This window comes from Oncorhynchus keta, chromosome 22, assembly GCF_023373465.1.
Source record: "Oncorhynchus keta strain PuntledgeMale-10-30-2019 chromosome 22, Oket_V2, whole genome shotgun sequence".
Classification (NCBI taxonomy): domain Eukaryota; kingdom Metazoa; phylum Chordata; class Actinopteri; order Salmoniformes; family Salmonidae; genus Oncorhynchus; species Oncorhynchus keta.
The window spans coordinates 40172095-40192003 of NC_068442.1; the positions used below are offsets into that span (position 1 = coordinate 40172095).

A 19909-nucleotide genomic window follows, 5' to 3' on the forward strand; every position below is an offset into this window, starting at 1 on the left:
GAGAGAGAGGTATATCCCATGAGAGAGAGAGAGTATATCCCATGAGAGAGAGAGGAGGTATATCCTATGAGAGAGAGAGAGAGAGAGAGGTATATCCCATGAGAGAGAGGTATATCCCATGAGAGAGAGAGAGGTATATCCCATGAGAGAGAGAGGTATATCCCAAGAGAGAGAGGAGGTATATCCAGAGAGAGAGAGAGTATATCCATGAGAGAGAGAGAGAGGAGAGAGAGTATATCCCATGAGAGAGAGAGAGAGGTATATCCCATGAGAGAGAGAGGTATATCCCATGAGAGAGAGAGAGAGGGGTATATCCCATGAGAGAGAGAGATATCCCATGAGAGAGAGAGATATCCCATGAGAGATATCCCAGAGAGAGAGAGAGAGAGGTATATCCCATGAGAGAGAGAGATATCCCATGAGAGAGAGAGAGGCATATCCCATGAGAGAGAGAGATATCCCATGAGAGAGAGAGGTATATCCCATGAGAGAGAGAGAGAGAGAGGAGAGGTATATCCCATGAGAGAGAGAGAGAGAGAGAGAGAGGTATATCCTATGAGAGAGAGAGAGAGAGAGAGAGAGAGAGAGATATCCCATGAGAGAGAGAGAGGTATATCCCATGAGAGAGAGGTATATCCCATGAGAGAGAGAGAGAGGTATATCCCATGAGAGAGAGAGAGGTATATCCCATGAGAGAGAGAGAGAGAGAGAGGTATATCCCATGAGTGAGAGAGAGAGGTATATCCCATGAGAGAGAGAGAGAGAGAGGTATATCCCATGAGAGAGAGAGAGGTATATCCTATGAGAGAGAGAGAGAGAGAGGTATATCCTATGAGAGAGAGAGAGGTATATCCTATGAGAGAGAGAGAGATATCCCATGAGAGAGAGAGGTATATCCCATGAGAGAGAGAGAGAGAGGGTATATCCATGAGAGAGAGAGAGAGGTATATCCCATGAGAGAGAGAGAGAGGAGAGAGAGAGAGATATCCCATGAGAGAGAGAGAGAGAGAGAGAGAGGTATATCCCATGAGAGAGAGAGGTATATCCCATGAGAGAGAGGTAGAGAGAGAGGTATATCCCATGAGAGAGAGAGGTATATCCCATGAGAGAGAGGAGGTATATCCCCATGAGAGAGAGAGAGAGTATATCCCATGAGAGAGAGAGAGGTAGAGGTATATCCCATGAGAGAGAGAGGTATATCCCATGAGAGAGAGAGGTATATCCCATGAGAGAGAGAGGTATATCCCATGAGAGAGAGAGAGAGAGAGGTATATCCTAATGAGAGAGAGAGAGAGAGAGAGAGAGAGAGAGAGGTATATCCATGAGAGAGAGAGAGGTATATCCCATGAGAGAGAGAGAGAGAGAGAGAGAGAGATATCCCATGAGAGAGAGAGAGAGAGAGAGACAGAGAGAGGTATATCCCATGAGAGAGAGAGAGAGAGGTATATCCCATGAGAGAGAGAGAGGTATATCCCATGAGAGAGAGAGGTATATCCCATGAGAGAGAGAGAGGTATATCCCATGAGAGAGAGAGAGGAGATCCTAGAGAGAGAGAGGTATATCCCATGAGAGAGAGAGGTATATCCTATGAGAGAGAGAGAGAGTATATCCCATGAGAGAGAGAGAGAGAGAGAGATATCCTATGAGAGAGAGAGAGAGGAGAGAGAGAGAGAGAGGTATATCCCATGAGAGAGAGAGAGGAGGTATATCCCATGAGAGAGAGAGAGAGGTATATCCCATGAGAGAGAGAGAGAGGTATATCCCATGAGAGAGAGAGGTATATCCCATGAGAGAGAGAGAGGTATATCCTATGAGAGAGAGAGAGAGAGAGAGGTATATCCCATGAGAGAGAGAGAGAGAGAGAGAGGTATATCCCATGAGAGAGAGAGAGGTATATCCCATGAGAGAGAGAGGTATATCCCATGAGAGAGAGAGAGAGAGAGAGAGAGATATCCCATGAGAGAGAGAGAGGTATATCCCATGAGAGAGAGAGAGAGGTATATCCCATGAGAGAGAGAGAGAGGTATATCCCATGAGAGAGAGAGGTATATCCCATGAGAGAGAGAGAGAGAGAGGTATATCCCATGAGAGAGAGAGAGAGATCCCATGAGAGAGAGAGGTATATCCCATGAGAGAGAGAGAGAGGTATATCCCATGAGAGAGAGAGAGAGAGTATATCCCATGAGAGAGAGAGAGGTAGAGAGAGAGAGAGAGAGAGAGAGAGAGAGAGAGGTATATCCCATGAGAGAGAGAGAGAGTATATCCCATGAGAGAGAGAGAGAGAGAGGTATATCCATGAGAGAGAGAGGTATATCCCATGAGAGAGAGAGAGAGAGAGATATCCCATGAGAGAGAGAGGTATATCCCATGAGAGAGAGAGAGAGGTATATCCCATGAGAGAGAGAGAGAGAGAGAGAGAGGTATATCCCATGAGAGAGAGAGAGGTATATCCCATGAGAGAGAGAGAGAGAGGTATATCCCATGAGAGAGAGAGGTATATCCCATGAGAGAGAGAGGTATATCCTATGAGAGAGAGATCCTAGAGAGAGAGAGAGAGAGAGAGGTATCCCATGAGAGAGAGAGAGGTATATCCCATGAGAGAGAGAGGTATATCCCATGAGAGAGAGAGAGAGGTATATCCCATGAGAGAGAGAGAGAGAGAGTATATCCTATGAGAGAGAGAGAGAGAGAGAGAGAGAGAGAGAGGTATATCCCATGAGAGAGAGAGAGATATCCCTTGAGAGAGAGAGAGGGTATATCCCATGAGAGAGAGGTATATCCTATGAGAGAGAGAGAGGTATATCCCATGAGAGAGAGAGAGAGAGAGGTATATCCTATGAGAGAGAGAGAGATATCCCATGAGAGAGAGAGGTATATCCTATGAGAGAGAGAGAGAGAGAGAGGTATATCCCATGAGAGAGAGAGAGAGGTATATCCCATGAGAGAGAGAGGTATATCCTAGAGAGAGAGAGAGAGGTATATCCCATGAGAGAGAGAGATCCCAGAGAGGAGGTATATCCCATGAGAGAGAGAGAGAGAGAGAGAGGTATATCCTATGAGAGAGAGAGATATCCCATGAGAGAGAGAGAGAGAGAGAGAGAGAGAGGTATATCCCATGAGAGAGAGAGAGATATCCCATGAGAGAGAGAGAGAGAGAGATATCCCATGAGAGAGAGAGAGAGAGAGAGATGTATATCCCATGAGAGAGAGAGAGTATATCCCATGAGAGAGAGAGAGGTATATCCCATGAGAGAGAGAGAGGTATATCCCATGAGAGAGAGAGAGAGAGAGTATATCCTATGAGAGAGAGAGAGAGGTATATCCCATGAGAGAGAGAGAGGTATATCCCATGAGAGAGAGAGGTATATCCTGAGAGAGAGAGAGAGTATATCCCATGAGAGAGAGAGAGAGAGTATATCCCATGAGAGAGAGAGAGAGAGGTATATCCCATGAGAGAGAGAGATATCCCATGAGAGAGAGAGGTATATCCCATGAGAGAGAGAGAGAGGTATATCCCATGAGAGAGAGAGAGAGGTATATCCCATGAGAGAGAGAGAGAGGTATATCCATGAGAGAGAGAGAGAGTATATCCCATGAGAGAGAGAGATATCCCATGAGAGAGAGAGAGGTATATCCCATGAGAGAGAGAGAGAGGTATATCCATGAGAGAGAGAGAGAGAGAGAGAGAGAGAGATCCCATGAGAGAGATATCCTATGAGAGAGAGAGAGAGAGAGGTATATCCCATGAGAGAGAGAGAGGTATATCCTATGAGAGAGAGAGAGAGAGAGAGAGAGAGGTATATCCCATGAGAGAGAGAGAGAGGTATATCCCATGAGAGAGAGAGAGTATATCCCATGAGAGAGAGAGGTATATCCCATGAGAGAGAGAGAGAGAGAGAGAGAGATCCTAGAGAGAGAGAGAGAGAGAGAGAGGTATATCCCATGAGAGAGAGAGAGAGGTATATCCCATGAGAGAGAGAGAGAGAGGTATATCCCATGAGAGAGAGAGAGGTATATCCCATGAGAGAGAGAGGTATATCCTGAGAGAGAGAGAGAGAGTATATCCCATGAGAGAGAGAGAGTATATCCCATGAGAGAGAGAGAGTATATCCCATGAGAGAGAGAGAGGTATATCCCATGAGAGAGAGAGAGAGAGAGAGAGAGGTATATCCCATGAGAGAGAGAGAGATATCCCATGAGAGAGAGAGAGAGGTATATCCCATGAGAGAGAGAGAGATATATCCCATGAGAGAGAGAGAGAGAGAGAGAGAGAGGTATATCCCATGAGAGAGAGAGGTATGAGAGAGAGAGAGAGAGGTATATCCCATGAGAGAGAGAGAGAGAGAGAGGTATATCCCATGAGAGAGAGAGAGGTATATCCCATGAGAGAGAGAGAGAGAGAGAGGTATATCCTATGAGAGAGAGAGGTATATCCCATGAGAGAGAGAGAGTATATCCCATGAGAGAGAGAGAGAGTATATCCTAGAGAGAGAGAGAGAGAGGTATATCCCATGAGAGAGAGAGAGAGAGGTATATCCCATGAGAGAGAGAGAGAGGTATATCCCATGAGAGAGAGAGAGAGAGGTATATCCCATGAGAGAGAGAGAGGTATATCCCATGAGAGAGAGGTATATCCCATGAGAGAGAGAGAGAGGTATATCCCAGAGAGAGAGAGTATATCCCATGAGAGAGAGAGAGAGAGAGAGAGTATATCCCATGAGAGAGAGAGATATCCCATGAGAGAGAGAGGTATATCCCATGAGAGAGAGAGAGAGTATATCCCATGAGAGAGATATCCTATATCCAGAGAGAGAGAGAGAGAGTAGAGAGAGAGGTCCCATGAGAGAGAGAGAGAGAGAGGTATATCCCATGAGAGAGAGAGGTATATCCCATGAGAGAGAGAGAGAGTATATCCCATGAGAGAGAGAGAGATCCTAGAGATATCCCATGAGAGAGAGAGGTATATCCCATGAGAGAGAGAGAGAGATATATCCCATGAGAGAGAGAGAGGTATATCCCATGAGAGAGAGAGAGTATATCCCATGAGAGAGAGAGAGAGGTATATCCCATGAGAGAGAGAGAGAGGTATATCCCATGAGAGAGAGAGAGTATATCCCATGAGAGAGAGAGGTATATCCCATGAGAGAGAGAGGTATATCCCATGAGAGAGAGAGGTATATCCCATGAGAGAGAGAGAGGTATATCCCATGAGAGAGAGAGGTATATCCCATGAGAGAGAGAGAGAGAGAGGTATATCCCATGAGAGAGAGAGGTAGAGAGAGAGGTATATCCATGAGAGAGAGAGAGAGAGAGAGGTATATCCCATGAGAGAGAGAGAGGTATATCCCATGAGAGAGAGAGAGGTATATCCCATGAGAGAGAGAGAGAGAGAGAGAGAGAGAGGTATATCCCATGAGAGAGAGAGAGAGGTATATCCCATGAGAGAGAGAGAGAGGTATATCCCATGAGAGAGAGAGAGAGGTATATCCCATGAGAGAGAGAGAGAGAGGTATATCCTATGAGAGAGAGAGAGTATATCCCATGAGAGAGAGAGGTATATCCCATGAGAGAGAGAGAGAGAGAGAGGTATATCCCATGAGAGAGAGAGAGATCCCATGTATATCCTATGAGAGAGAGAGAGTATATCCCATGAGAGAGAGAGGTATATCCATGAGAGAGAGAGAGAGGTATATCCCATGAGAGAGAGAGAGAGGTATATCCTATGAGAGAGAGAGAGAGAGGTATATCCCATGAGAGAGAGAGAGAGAGTATATCCCATGAGAGAGAGAGAGTATATCCTATGAGAGAGAGAGGTATATCCCATGAGAGAGAGAGAGAGGTATATCCCATGAGAGAGAGAGGTATATCCCATGAGAGAGAGAGAGTATATCCCATGAGAGAGAGAGAGAGGTATATCCCATGAGAGAGAGAGAGGTATATCCCATGAGAGAGAGAGAGAGAGAGAGAGAGATCCCCTATGAGAGAGAGAGAGAGGTATATCCCATGAGAGAGAGAGAGAGAGAGAGAGGTATATCCCATGAGAGAGAGAGAGAGGTATATCCCATGAGAGAGAGAGAGGTATATCCCATGAGAGAGAGAGAGAGGTATATCCTATGAGAGAGATCCCATGAGAGAGAGAGAGGTATATCCCATGAGAGAGAGAGAGGTATAGAGAGAGAGAGTATATCCCATGAGAGAGAGAGAGAGAGTATATCCCATGAGAGAGAGAGAGTATATCCCATGAGAGAGAGAGAGGTATATCCCATGAGAGAGAGAGGTATATCCCATGAGAGAGAGAGAGAGAGAGAGAGAGAGGTATATCCCATGAGAGAGAGAGAGAGTATATCCCATGAGAGAGAGAGAGAGAGTATATCCCATGAGAGAGAGAGAGAGAGAGAGAGAGAGAGAGATATATCCCATGAGAGAGAGAGAGGTATATCCCATGAGAGAGAGAGAGGTATATCCCATGAGAGAGAGAGAGGTATATCCCATGAGAGAGAGAGAGAGAGGTATATCCCATGAGAGAGAGAGAGAGAGAGAGAGAGAGAGAGTATATCCCATGAGAGAGAGAGAGTATATCCCATGAGAGAGAGAGAGAGAGAGAGATGAGAGAGAGGTATATCCCATGAGAGAGAGAGAGAGAGAGAGAGGTATATCCCATGAGAGAGAGAGAGTATATCCCATGAGAGAGAGAGAGGTATATCCCATGAGAGAGAGAGAGATATCCCATGAGAGAGAGAGAGAGAGGTATATCCCCATGAGAGAGAGAGGTATATCCCATGAGAGAGAGAGATATCCCATGAGAGAGAGAGGTATATCCCATGAGAGAGAGAGATATCCCATGAGAGAGAGAGGTATATCCCATGAGAGAGAGAGAGAGAGGTATATCCCAGAGAGAGAGAGAGAGAGAGAGAGTATATCCCATGAGAGAGAGAGAGAGAGTATATCCCATGAGAGAGAGAGAGAGGTATATCCCATGAGAGAGAGAGAGAGAGAGAGAGGTATATCCCATGAGAGAGAGAGGTATATCCCATGAGAGAGAGAGAGGTATATCCCATGAGAGAGAGAGAGTAGGTATATCCCATGAGAGAGAGAGAGAGGTATATCCCATGAGAGAGAGAGGTATATCCCATGAGAGAGAGAGAGTATATCCCATGAGAGAGAGAGAGTATATCCCATGAGAGAGAGAGAGTATATCCCATGAGAGAGAGAGATATCCCATGAGAGAGAGAGGAGAGGTATATCCCATGAGAGAGAGAGAGAGGTATATCCCATGAGAGAGAGAGAGTATATCCCATGAGAGAGAGAGAGAGAGGTCCCATGAGAGAGAGAGAGGTATATCCCAGAGAGAGAGAGATATCCCATGAGAGAGAGAGAGAGAGGTATATCCCATGAGAGAGAGAGAGGTATATCCCATGAGAGAGAGAGAGAGGTATATCCCATGAGAGAGAGAGAGAGAGAGGAGAGAGAGAGAGGTATATCCCATGAGAGAGAGAGAGAGAGAGAGAGGTATATCCCATGAGAGAGAGAGAGAGGTATATCCCATGAGAGAGAGAGAGGTAGAGAGATGAGAGAGAGAGAGAGAGGTATATCCCATGAGAGAGAGAGAGAGAGAGAGTATATCCCATGAGAGAGAGAGAGAGAGAGAGAGAGGTATATCCCATGAGAGAGAGAGAGAGAGGTATATCCCATGAGAGAGAGAGAGAGAGAGGTATATCCTATGAGAGAGAGAGAGGTATATCCCATGAGAGAGAGAGAGAGGTATATCCCATGAGAGAGATCCCAGAGAGAGAGAGAGAGTATATCCCATGAGAGAGAGAGGTATATCCCATGAGAGAGAGAGAGAGAGAGAGAGAGAGAGAGAGGTATATCCCATGAGAGAGAGAGAGAGAGGTATATCCCATGAGAGAGAGAGAGATATCCTATGAGAGAGAGAGAGTATATCCCATGAGAGAGAGAGATCCCATGAGAGAGAGAGGTATATCCCATGAGAGAGAGAGGTATATCCCATGAGAGAGAGAGAGAGGTATATCCCATGAGAGAGAGAGAGGTATATCCCATGAGAGAGAGAGAGAGTATATCCCATGAGAGAGAGAGAGAGGTATATCCTATGAGAGAGAGAGAGAGAGAGTATATCCCATGAGAGAGAGAGAGGTATATCCCATGAGAGAGAGAGAGAGAGAGAGGTATATCCCATGAGAGAGAGAGAGTATATCCCATGAGAGAGAGAGATATCCCATGAGAGAGAGAGAGGTATATCCCATGAGAGAGAGAGAGAGAGAGATATCCCATGAGAGAGAGAGAGAGGAGAGGTATATCCCATGAGAGAGAGAGAGAGGTATATCCCATGTATATCCCAGAGAGAGAGAGAGGTATATCCCATGAGAGAGAGAGAGAGAGGTATATCCCATGAGAGAGAGAGAGAGAGAGAGTATATCCTATGAGAGAGAGAGAGAGGTATATCCCATGAGAGAGAGAGAGAGAGAGAGAGGTATATCCCATGAGAGAGAGAGAGAGGTATATCCTGATGAGAGAGAGAGAGAGGTATATCCCATGAGAGAGAGAGAGAGAGAGAGTATATCCCATGAGAGAGAGAGAGAGGTATATCCCATGAGAGAGAGAGGTATATCCCATGAGAGAGAGAGGTATATCCCATGAGAGAGAGAGATATCCTATGAGAGAGAGATATCCCATGAGAGAGAGGTATATCCCATGAGAGAGAGAGGTATATCCCATGAGAGAGAGAGGTATATCCCATGAGAGAGAGAGAGGTATATCCCATGAGAGAGAGAGAGATATCCCATGAGAGAGAGAGAGAGAGTATATCCCATGAGAGAGAGAGAGGTATATCCCATGAGAGAGAGAGAGAGGTATATCCCATGAGAGAGAGAGAGGTATATCCCATGAGAGAGAGAGGTATATCCTATGAGAGAGAGAGAGAGAGAGAGAGGTATATCCCATGAGAGAGAGAGAGAGAGAGAGGTATATCCCATGAGAGAGAGAGAGAGAGAGAGAGGTATATCCCATGAGAGAGAGAGAGATATCCCATGAGAGAGAGATATCCCAGAGAGAGAGAGAGAGAGAGAGAGGTATATCCCATGAGAGAGAGAGAGAGAGTATATCCCATGAGAGAGAGAGAGAGGTATATCCCATGAGAGAGAGAGAGAGAGAGAGGTATATCCCATGAGAGAGAGAGAGAGGTATATCCCATGAGAGAGAGAGAGATATCCCATGAGAGAGAGAGAGGTATATCCCATGAGAGAGAGAGAGAGAGAGAGAGAGTATATCCCATGAGAGAGAGAGAGGTATATCCCATGAGAGAGAGAGGTATATCCCATGAGAGAGAGAGAGTATATCCCATGAGAGAGAGAGGTAGAGAGAGAGAGAGTATATCCCATGAGAGAGAGAGAGAGTATATCCCATGAGAGAGAGAGGTATATCCCATGAGAGAGAGAGAGAGAGTATATCCCATGAGAGAGAGAGAGAGGTATATCCCATGAGAGAGAGAGAGAGAGAGAGATATCCCATGAGAGAGAGAGAGAGAGAGAGAGATCCCATGAGAGAGAGAGAGGTATATCCCATGAGAGAGAGAGAGAGGTATATCCCATGAGAGAGAGAGAGGTATATCCCATGAGAGAGAGAGGTATATCCCATGAGAGAGAGAGAGAGAGAGAGGTATATCCCATGAGAGAGAGAGATATCCCATGAGAGAGAGAGGTATATCCCATGAGAGAGAGAGAGGTATATCCCATGAGAGAGAGGTATATCCCATGAGAGAGAGAGAGATATCCCATGAGAGAGAGAGGTATATCCCATGAGAGAGAGAGAGAGAGAGAGGTATATCCCATGAGAGAGAGAGAGGTATATCCCATGAGAGAGAGAGGTATATCCCATGAGAGAGAGAGAGGTATATCCTATGAGAGAGAGAGAGAGAGGTATATCCCATGAGAGAGAGAGAGAGAGGTATATCCCATGAGAGAGAGAGAGGTATATCCCATGAGATGAGAGAGAGGTATATCCCATGAGAGAGAGAGAGGAGGTATATCCCATGAGAGAGAGAGGTATATCCCATGAGAGAGAGAGAGAGGTATATCCCATGAGAGAGAGAGAGAGTATATCCCATGAGAGAGAGAGAGAGGAGAGAGAGAGAGGTATATCCCATGAGAGAGAGAGAGATATCCCATGAGAGAGAGAGGTATATCCCATGAGAGAGAGAGAGAGAGAGGTATATCCCATGAGAGAGAGAGGTATATCCCATGAGAGAGAGAGAGAGGTATATCCCATGAGAGAGAGAGAGAGAGGTATATCCCATGAGAGAGAGAGAGAGGTATATCCCATGAGAGAGAGAGAGGTATATCCCATGAGAGAGAGAGGTATATCCCATGAGAGAGAGAGAGAGAGAGGTATATCCCATGAGAGAGAGAGAGAGAGAGATATCCCAGAGAGAGAGAGAGAGAGAGAGAGGTATATCCCATGAGAGAGAGAGAGGGTATATCCCATGAGAGAGAGAGAGAGTATATCCCATGAGAGAGAGAGAGAGAGAGAGAGAGGTATATCCCATGAGAGAGAGAGAGAGAGGTATATCCCATGAGAGAGAGAGAGAGTATATCCCATGAGAGAGAGAGAGAGAGTATATCCCATGAGAGAGAGAGAGAGAGTATATCCCATGAGAGAGAGAGAGGTATATCCTATGAGAGAGAGAGAGAGAGGTATATCCCATGAGAGAGAGAGAGAGGTATATCCCATGAGAGAGAGAGGTATATCCCATGAGAGAGAGAGTATATCCCATGAGAGAGAGAGAGTATATCCCATGAGAGAGAGAGAGAGGTATATCCCATGAGAGAGAGAGAGGTATATCCCATGAGAGAGAGGTATATCCCATGAGAGAGAGAGAGATCCCAGAGAGAGAGAGAGAGAGAGAGAGAGAGTATATCCCATGAGAGAGAGAGGAGGTATATCCCATGAGAGAGAGAGAGAGAGGTATATCCTATGAGAGAGAGAGAGAGAGAGAGGTATATCCCATGAGAGAGAGAGAGGGGTATATCCCATGAGAGAGAGAGAGTATATCCCATGAGAGAGAGAGAGAGAGAGAGAGAGAGAGAGGTATATCCCATGAGAGAGAGAGAGGTATATCCCATGAGAGAGAGAGAGAGAGGTATATCCCATGAGAGAGAGAGAGAGAGGTATATCCTATGAGAGAGAGAGAGAGAGAGAGAGAGAGAGAGAGGTATATCCCATGAGAGAGAGAGGTATATCCCATGAGAGAGAGAGAGAGGTATATCCCATGAGAGAGAGAGATATCCCATGAGAGAGAGAGGTATATCCCATGAAGAGAGAGAGAGAGAGGTATATCCCATGAGAGAGAGAGAGAGTATATCCCATGAGAGAGAGAGAGATATCCCAGAGAGAGAGAGAGATATCCCATGAGAGAGAGAGGTATATCCCATGAGAGAGAGAGAGGTATATCCCATGAGAGAGAGAGAGAGAGAGGTATATCCCATGAGAGAGAGAGAGAGAGTATATCCCATGAGAGAGAGAGGTATATCCCATGAGAGAGAGAGTATATCCCATGAGAGAGAGAGAGAGGTATATCCCATGAGAGAGAGAGGTATATCCCATGAGAGAGAGAGATATCCCAGAGAGTAGAGAGAGAGAGAGAGTATATCCCATGAGAGAGAGAGAGAGTATATCCTATGAGAGAGAGAGAGAGGTATATCCCATGAGAGAGAGAGAGTATATCCCATGAGAGAGAGAGATCCCAGAGAGAGAGAGGTATATCCCATGAGAGAGAGAGAGGTATATCCCATGAGAGAGAGAGAGAGGTATATCCCATGAGAGAGAGAGAGAGGTATATCCCATGAGAGAGAGAGGTATATCCCATGAGAGAGAGAGTAGATCCCATATCCCAGAGAGAGAGAGAGTATATCCCATGAGAGAGAGAGGTATATCCCATGAGAGAGAGAGTATATCCCATGAGAGAGAGAGAGAGAGGTATATCCCATGAGAGAGAGAGAGTATATCCCATGAGAGAGAGAGGTATATCCCATGAGAGAGAGAGAGAGGTATATCCCATGAGAGAGAGAGATATCCCATGAGAGAGAGAGAGAGAGAGAGAGAGAGAGTATATCCCATGAGAGAGAGAGAGTATATCCCATGAGAGAGAGAGAGGTATATCCCATGAGAGAGAGAGAGAGGGTATATCCCATGAGAGAGAGAGAGGTATATCCCATGAGAGAGAGAGAGAGGTATATCCCAGGAGAGAGAGAGGTATATCCCATGAGAGAGAGAGAGAGGTATATCCCATGAGAGAGAGAGAGGTATATCCCATGAGAGAGAGAGAGAGAGGAGAGAGAGAGAGAGAGAGAGAGATATATCCCATGAGAGAGAGAGAGAGAGAGAGATATATCCCATGAGAGAGAGAGAGAGAGAGAGAGTATATCCCATGAGAGAGAGAGAGAGAGAGATCCCATGAGAGAGAGAGAGAGGTATATCCCATGAGAGAGAGAGAGAGGTATATCCCATGAGAGAGAGAGAGAGAGGTATATCCCATGAGAGAGAGAGAGGTATATCCCATGAGAGAGAGAGAGGTATATCCCATGAGAGAGAGAGATCCCATGAGAGAGAGAGAGAGAGTATATCCCATGAGAGAGAGAGAGAGGTATATCCCATGAGAGAGAGAGATATCCCAGAGAGAGAGAGGTATATCCCATGAGAGAGAGAGAGGTATATCCCATGAGAGAGAGAGGTATATCCCATGAGAGAGAGAGAGGTAGAGAGAGGTATATCCCATGAGAGAGAGAGGTATATCCCATGAGAGAGAGAGAGAGAGGTATATCCCATGAGAGAGAGAGAGAGGTATATCCCATGAGAGAGAGAGAGAGAGAGAGAGAGTATATCCCATGAGAGAGAGAGAGAGGTATATCCCATGAGAGAGAGAGGTATATCCCATGAGAGAGAGAGGTATATCCTATGAGAGAGAGAGATATCCCATGAGAGAGAGAGGTATATCCCATGAGAGAGAGAGAGATATCCCATGAGAGAGAGAGAGGTATATCCCATGAGAGAGAGAGAGAGAGAGTATATCCCATGAGAGAGAGAGAGGTATATCCCATGAGAGAGAGAGGTATATCCCATGAGAGAGAGAGGTATATCCCATGAGAGAGAGAGAGAGAGTATATCCCATGAGAGAGAGAGAGGTATATCCCATGAGAGAGAGAGAGAGAGGTATATCCCATGAGAGAGAGAGAGAGAGTATATCCCATGAGAGAGAGAGAGAGGTATATCCCATGAGAGAGAGGTATATCCCATGAGAGAGAGAGAGTATATCCCATGAGAGAGAGAGAGAGAGAGAGAGGTATATCCCATGAGAGAGAGAGAGAGAGGTATATCCCATGAGAGAGAGAGAGAGGTATATCCCATGAGAGAGAGAGATATCCCATGAGAGAGAGATCCTAGAGGTATATCCCATGAGAGAGAGAGAGAGAGAGGTATATCCCATGAGAGAGAGAGAGAGGTATATCCCATGAGAGAGAGAGAGAGAGATATCCCCATGAGAGAGAGAGAGGTATATCCCATGAGAGAGAGAGAGAGGTATATCCCATGAGAGAGAGAGAGAGGTATATCCCATGAGAGAGAGAGGTATATCCCATGAGAGAGAGAGAGAGGTATATCCCATGAGAGAGAGAGAGTATATCCCATGAGAGAGAGAGAGAGGTATATCCCATGAGAGAGAGAGAGAGGTATATCCCATGAGAGAGAGAGAGGTATATCCCATGAGAGAGAGAGAGGTATATCCCATGAGAGAGAGAGATATCCCATGAGAGAGAGAGATATCCCATGAGAGAGAGAGAGAGGAGAGTATATCCCATGAGAGAGAGAGAGGTATATCCCATGAGAGAGAGAGAGAGGTATATCCCATGAGAGAGAGAGAGAGAGGTATATCCCATGAGAGAGAGAGAGAGGTAGAGAGAGAGAGAGGTATATCCCATGAGAGAGAGAGAGTATATCCCATGAGAGAGAGAGAGAGAGGTATATCCCATGAGAGAGAGAGAGGTATATCCCATGAGAGAGAGAGAGAGTATATCCCATGAGAGAGAGAGAGTATATCCCATGAGAGAGAGAGAGAGAGAGAGGTATATCCCATGAGAGAGAGAGAGAGAGAGGTATATCCCATGAGAGAGAGGTATATCCCAGAGAGAGAGAGAGAGAGAGAGAGAGAGAGAGGTATATCCCATGAGAGAGAGAGAGAGGTATATCCCATGAGAGAGAGAGAGAGTATATCCCATGAGAGAGAGAGAGGTATATCCCATGAGAGAGAGAGAGTATATCCCATGAGAGAGAGAGAGAGTATATCCCATGAGAGAGAGAGAGAGAGGTATATCCCATGAGAGAGAGAGAGAGGTATATCCCATGAGAGAGAGAGAGAGAGAGGTATATCCCATGAGAGAGAGAGTATATCCCATGAGAGAGAGAGAGAGAGAGTATATCCCATGAGAGAGAGAGAGAGGTATATCCCATGAGAGAGAGAGAGAGGTATATCCCATGAGAGAGAGAGAGAGTATATCCCATGAGAGAGAGAGAGAGAGAGGTATATCCCATGAGAGAGAGAGGTATATCCCATGAGAGAGAGAGGTATATCCCAGAGAGAGAGAGGTATATCCCATGAGAGAGAGAGAGGTATATCCCATGAGAGAGAGAGAGGTATATCCCATGAGAGAGAGTATATCCCATGAGAGAGAGAGAGGTATATCCCATGAGAGAGAGAGAGGTATATCCCATGAGAGAGAGAGAGAGGTATATCCCATGAGAGAGAGAGGTATATCCCATGAGAGAGAGAGAGAGAGAGAGGTATATCCCATGAGAGAGAGAGAGGTATATCCCATGAGAGAGAGAGGAGAGAGAGAGAGTATATCCCATGAGAGAGAGAGAGATATCCCATGAGGAGGAGGTATATCCCATGAGAGAGAGAGGAGGTATATCCCATGAGAGAGAGAGAGAGAGAGGTATATCCTATGAGAGAGAGAGAGAGAGAGATATCCCATGAGAGAGAGATATCCCATGAGAGAGAGAGGTATATCCCATGAGAGAGAGAGAGAGGTATATCCCATGAGAGAGAGAGAGAGAGGTATATCCCATGAGAGAGAGAGAGGTATATCCCATGAGAGAGAGAGATATCCCATGAGAGAGAGAGATGAGAGAGAGAGAGAGGTATATCCCATGAGAGAGAGAGAGGTATATCCCATGAGAGAGAGAGAGAGTATATCCCATGAGAGAGAGAGAGAGGTATATCCCATGAGAGAGAGAGAGAGGTATATCCCAGAGAGAGAGAGAGAGAGAGAGAGAGAGGTATATCCCATGAGAGAGAGAGAGAGAGGTATATCCCATGAGAGAGAGAGGTATATCCCATGAGAGAGAGAGAGAGGTATATCCCATGAGAGAGAGAGAGAGGTATATCCCATGAGAGAGAGAGAGAGAGAGATATCCCATGAGAGAGAGAGGTATATCCCATGAGAGAGAGAGAGGTATATCCCATGAGAGAGAGAGAGAGGTATATCCCATGAGAGAGAGAGAGAGAGAGAGAGAGAGAGAGAGAGAGAGAGAGGTATATCTCATGAGAGAGAGAGAGGTATATCCCATGAGAGAGAGAGAGAGAGGTATATCCCATGAGAGAGAGAGAGAGGTATATCCCATGAGAGAGAGGTATATCCCATGAGAGAGAGAGGTATATCCCATGAGAGAGATATCCCAGAGAGAGGTATATCCCATGAGAGAGAGAGAGATATCCCATGAGAGAGAGAGAGAGGTATATCCCATGAGAGAGAGAGAGTATATCCCATGAGAGAGAGAGAGAGAGAGAGTATATCCCATGAGAGAGAGAGAGGTATATCCCATGAGAGAGAGAGAGAGAGGTATATCCCATGAGAGAGAGAGAGAGAGGTATATCCCATGAGAGAGAGAGAGAGAGAGAGAGTATATCCCATGAGAGAGAGAGGTATATCCCATGAGAGAGAGAGAGATCCCAGAGAGAGAGAGGTATATCCCATGAGAGAGAGAGAGGTATATCCCATGAGAGAGAGAGAGAGGTATATCCCATGAGAGAGAGAGAGAGAGAGAGAGAGGTATATCGCATGAGAGAGAGAGAGAGAGTATATCCCATGAGAGAGAGAGAGAGAGAGAGAGGTATATCCCATGAGAGAGAGAGTATATCCCATGAGAGAGAGAGGTATATCCCATGAGAGAGAGAGAGAGAGGTATATCCCATGAGAGAGAGAGAGAGAGAGGTATATCCCATGAGAGAGAGAGAGGTATATCCCATGAGAGAGAGAGAGAGAGGTATATCCCATGAGAGAGAGAGAGAGAGAGAGAGAGAGGTATATCACATGAGAGAGAGAGAGGTATATCCCATGAGAGAGAGAGAGAGAGGTATATCCCATGAGAGAGAGAGAGAGAGGTATATCCCATGAGAGAGAGAGGTATATCCCATGAGAGAGAGAGAGAGGTATATCCCATGAGAGAGAGAGAGAGGTATATCCCATGAGAGAGAGAGAGTATATCCCATGAGAGAGAGAGAGGTATATCCCATGAGAGAGAGAGAGAGAGGTATATCCCATGAGAGAGAGAGGTATATCCCATGAGAGAGAGAGAGAGGTATATCCCATGAGAGAGAGAGAGAGAGAGAGTATATCCCATGAGAGAGAGAGAGAGAGAGTATATCCCATGAGAGAGAGAGAGAGAGGTATATCCTATGAGAGAGAGAGAGAGGAGGTATATCCCATGAGAGAGAGAGAGAGAGAGTATATCCCATGAGAGAGAGAGATATCCCATGAGAGAGAGAGAGAGAGTATATCCCATGAGAGAGAGAGAGAGGTATATCCCATGAGAGAGAGAGAGAGTATATCCCATGAGAGAGAGGTATATCCTATGAGAGAGAGAGGTATATCCCATGAGAGAGAGAGAGTATATCCCATGAGAGAGAGAGGTATATCCCATGAGAGAGAGAGAGAGGTAGGTATATCCATGAGAGAGAGAGGTATATCCCATGAGAGAGAGAGAGATATCCCATGAGAGAGAGAGAGAGTATATCCCATGAGAGAGAGAGAGAGATATCCCATGAGAGAGAGAGAGAGGTATATCCTATGAGAGAGAGAGAGAGTATATCCCATGAGAGAGAGAGAGAGAGAGGGTATATCCCATGAGAGAGAGAGAGGGTATATCCCATGAGAGAGAGAGAGGTATATCCCATGAGAGAGAGAGAGAGAGAGAGAGGTATATCCCATGAGAGAGAGAGAGAGAGGTATATCCCATGAGAGAGAGAGAGGTATATCCCATGAGAGAGAGAGGTATATCCCATGAGAGAGAGAGAGGTATATCCCATGAGAGAGAGGTATATCCCATGAGAGAGAGAGTATATCCCATGAGAGAGAGAGGTATATCCCATGAGAGAGAGTATATCCCATGAGAGAGAGAGAGAGTATATCCCATGAGAGAGAGAGGTATATCCCATGAGAGAGAGAGAGGTATATCCCATGAGAGAGAGAGAGGTATATCCCATGAGAGAGAGAGTATATCCCATGAGAGAGAGAGGTATATCCCATGAGAGAGAGAGAGAGAGAGAGAGGTATATCCCATGAGAGAGAGGAGAGGTATATCCCATGAGAGAGAGAGAGTATATCCCATGATATCCCATGAGAGAGAGAGGTAGAGAGAGAGAGGTATATCCCATGAGAGAGAGAGGTATATCCCATGAGAGAGAGAGAGAGTATATCCCATGAGAGAGAGAGAGGTATATCCCATGAGAGAGAGAGAGAGAGAGAGAGAGAGAGGTATATCCCATGAGAGAGAGAGAGAGAGGTATATCCCATGAGAGAGAGAGAGGGTATATCCCATGAGAGAGAGAGAGGTATATCCCATGAGAGAGAGAGAGAGAGAGAGAGAGAGAGAGGTATATCCCATGAGAGAGAGAGAGAGAGAGGTATATCCCATGAGAGAGAGAGAGATATCCCATGAGAGAGAGAGGATATCCCATGAGAGAGAGAGAGGTATATCCCATGAGAGAGAGAGAGAGAGAGAGAGAGGTATATCCCATGAGAGAGAGAGAGATATCCCATGAGAGAGAGAGAGAGGTATATCCCATGAGAGAGAGAGAGGTATATCCCATGAGAGAGAGAGAGAGGTATATCCCATGAGAGAGAGAGTATATCCCATGAGAGAGAGAGAGAGGTATATCCCATGAGAGAGAGAGAGAGGTATATCCCATGAGAGAGAGAGGTATATCCCATGAGAGAGAGAGAGGTATATCCCATGAGAGAGAGAGAGGTATATCCCATGAGAGAGAGAGAGGTATATCCCATGAGAGAGAGAGAGAGAGAGAGAGATCCCATGAGAGAGAGAGAGAGAGAGAGTATATCCCATGAGAGAGAGAGAGAGAGAGAGAGAGAGGAGTATATCCCATGAGAGAGAGAGAGAGAGGTATATCCCATGAGAGAGAGAGAGGTATATCCCAGAGAGAGAGAGAGGTATATCCCATGAGAGAGAGAGAGAGTATATCCCATGAGAGAGAGAGAGTATATCCCATGAGAGAGAGAGTATATCCCATGAGAGAGAGAGAGAGAGAGGATATCCCATGAGAGAGAGAGGTATATCCCATGAGAGAGAGAGAGAGGTATATCCCATGAGAGAGAGAGAGAGGTATATCCCATGAGAGAGAGAGAGAGGTATATCCCATGAGAGAGAGAGAGTATATCCCATGAGAGAGAGAGAGAGAGAGGTATATCCCATGAGAGAGAGAGAGAGGTATATCCCATGAGAGAGAGAGAGAGAGAGAGTATATCCCATGAGAGAGAGAGATATCCCATGAGAGAGAGAGGTATATCCCATGAGAGAGAGAGAGAGATATCCCATGAGAGAGAGAGGTATATCCCATGAGAGAGAGAGAGAGGTATATCCCATGAGAGAGAGAGAGAGGTATATCCCATGAGAGAGAGAGTATATCCCATGAGAGAGAGAGAGAGAGAGGGAGAGAGTATATCCCATGAGAGAGAGAGAGAGGTATATCCCATGAGAGAGAGAGAGAGAGTATATCCCATGAGAGAGAGAGGTATATCCCATGAGAGAGAGAGGTATATCCCATGAGAGAGAGAGAGTATATCCCATGAGAGAGAGAGGTATATCCCATGAGAGAGAGAGAGAGAGAGGTATATCCCATGAGAGAGAGAGAGAGGTATATCCCATGAGAGAGAGAGAGAGGTATATCCCATGAGAGAGAGAGGTATATCCCATGAGAGAGAGAGAGTATATCCCATGAGAGAGAGAGAGAGAGAGGTATATCCCATGAGAGAGAGAGAGTATATCCCATGAGAGAGAGAGAGAGGTATATCCCATGAGAGAGAGAGAGAGGTATATCCCATGAGAGAGAGAGGTATATCCCATGAGAGAGAGAGAGGTATATCCCATGAGAGGTATATCCCATGAGAGAGAGCGAGAGGTATATCCCATGAGACCCAGAGAGAGAGGTATATCCCATGAGAGAGAGAGAGGTATATCCCATGAGAGAGAGAGGTATATCCCATGAGAGAGAGAGAGTATATCCCATGAGAGAGAGCGAGAGGTATATCCCATGAGAGAGAGAGGTATATCCCATGAGAGAGAGAGGTATATCCCATGAGAGAGAGAGGTATATCCCATGACAGAGAGAGGTATATCCCATGAGAGAGAGAGGTATATCCCATGAGAGAGAGAGAGAGGTATATCCCATGAGAGAGAGAGAGAGAGAGAGATATCCCAGAGAGAGAGAGAGAGAGGTATATCCCATGAGAGAGAGAGAGGTATATCCCATGAGAGAGAGAGAGAGAGAGAGGTATATCCCATGAGAGAGAGAGAGAGGTATATCCCATGAGAGAGAGAGAGAGAG

At 45.8% G+C, this 19909-nt stretch overlaps 1 long non-coding RNA gene across 1 annotated transcript in view; it reads left to right on the forward strand.

The window, feature by feature from the left end:
- Positions 1–5509, forward strand: part of LOC127910641 (uncharacterized) — a 19145-nt gene extending 13636 nt beyond the window's left edge. The window contains exon 5 of the long non-coding RNA XR_008075589.1: positions 5316–5509. This is a non-coding gene — a long non-coding RNA (uncharacterized LOC127910641). The remainder of the gene's footprint in view (positions 1–5315) is intronic.
- The last annotated feature ends 14400 nt before the right edge of the window (positions 5510–19909 follow it).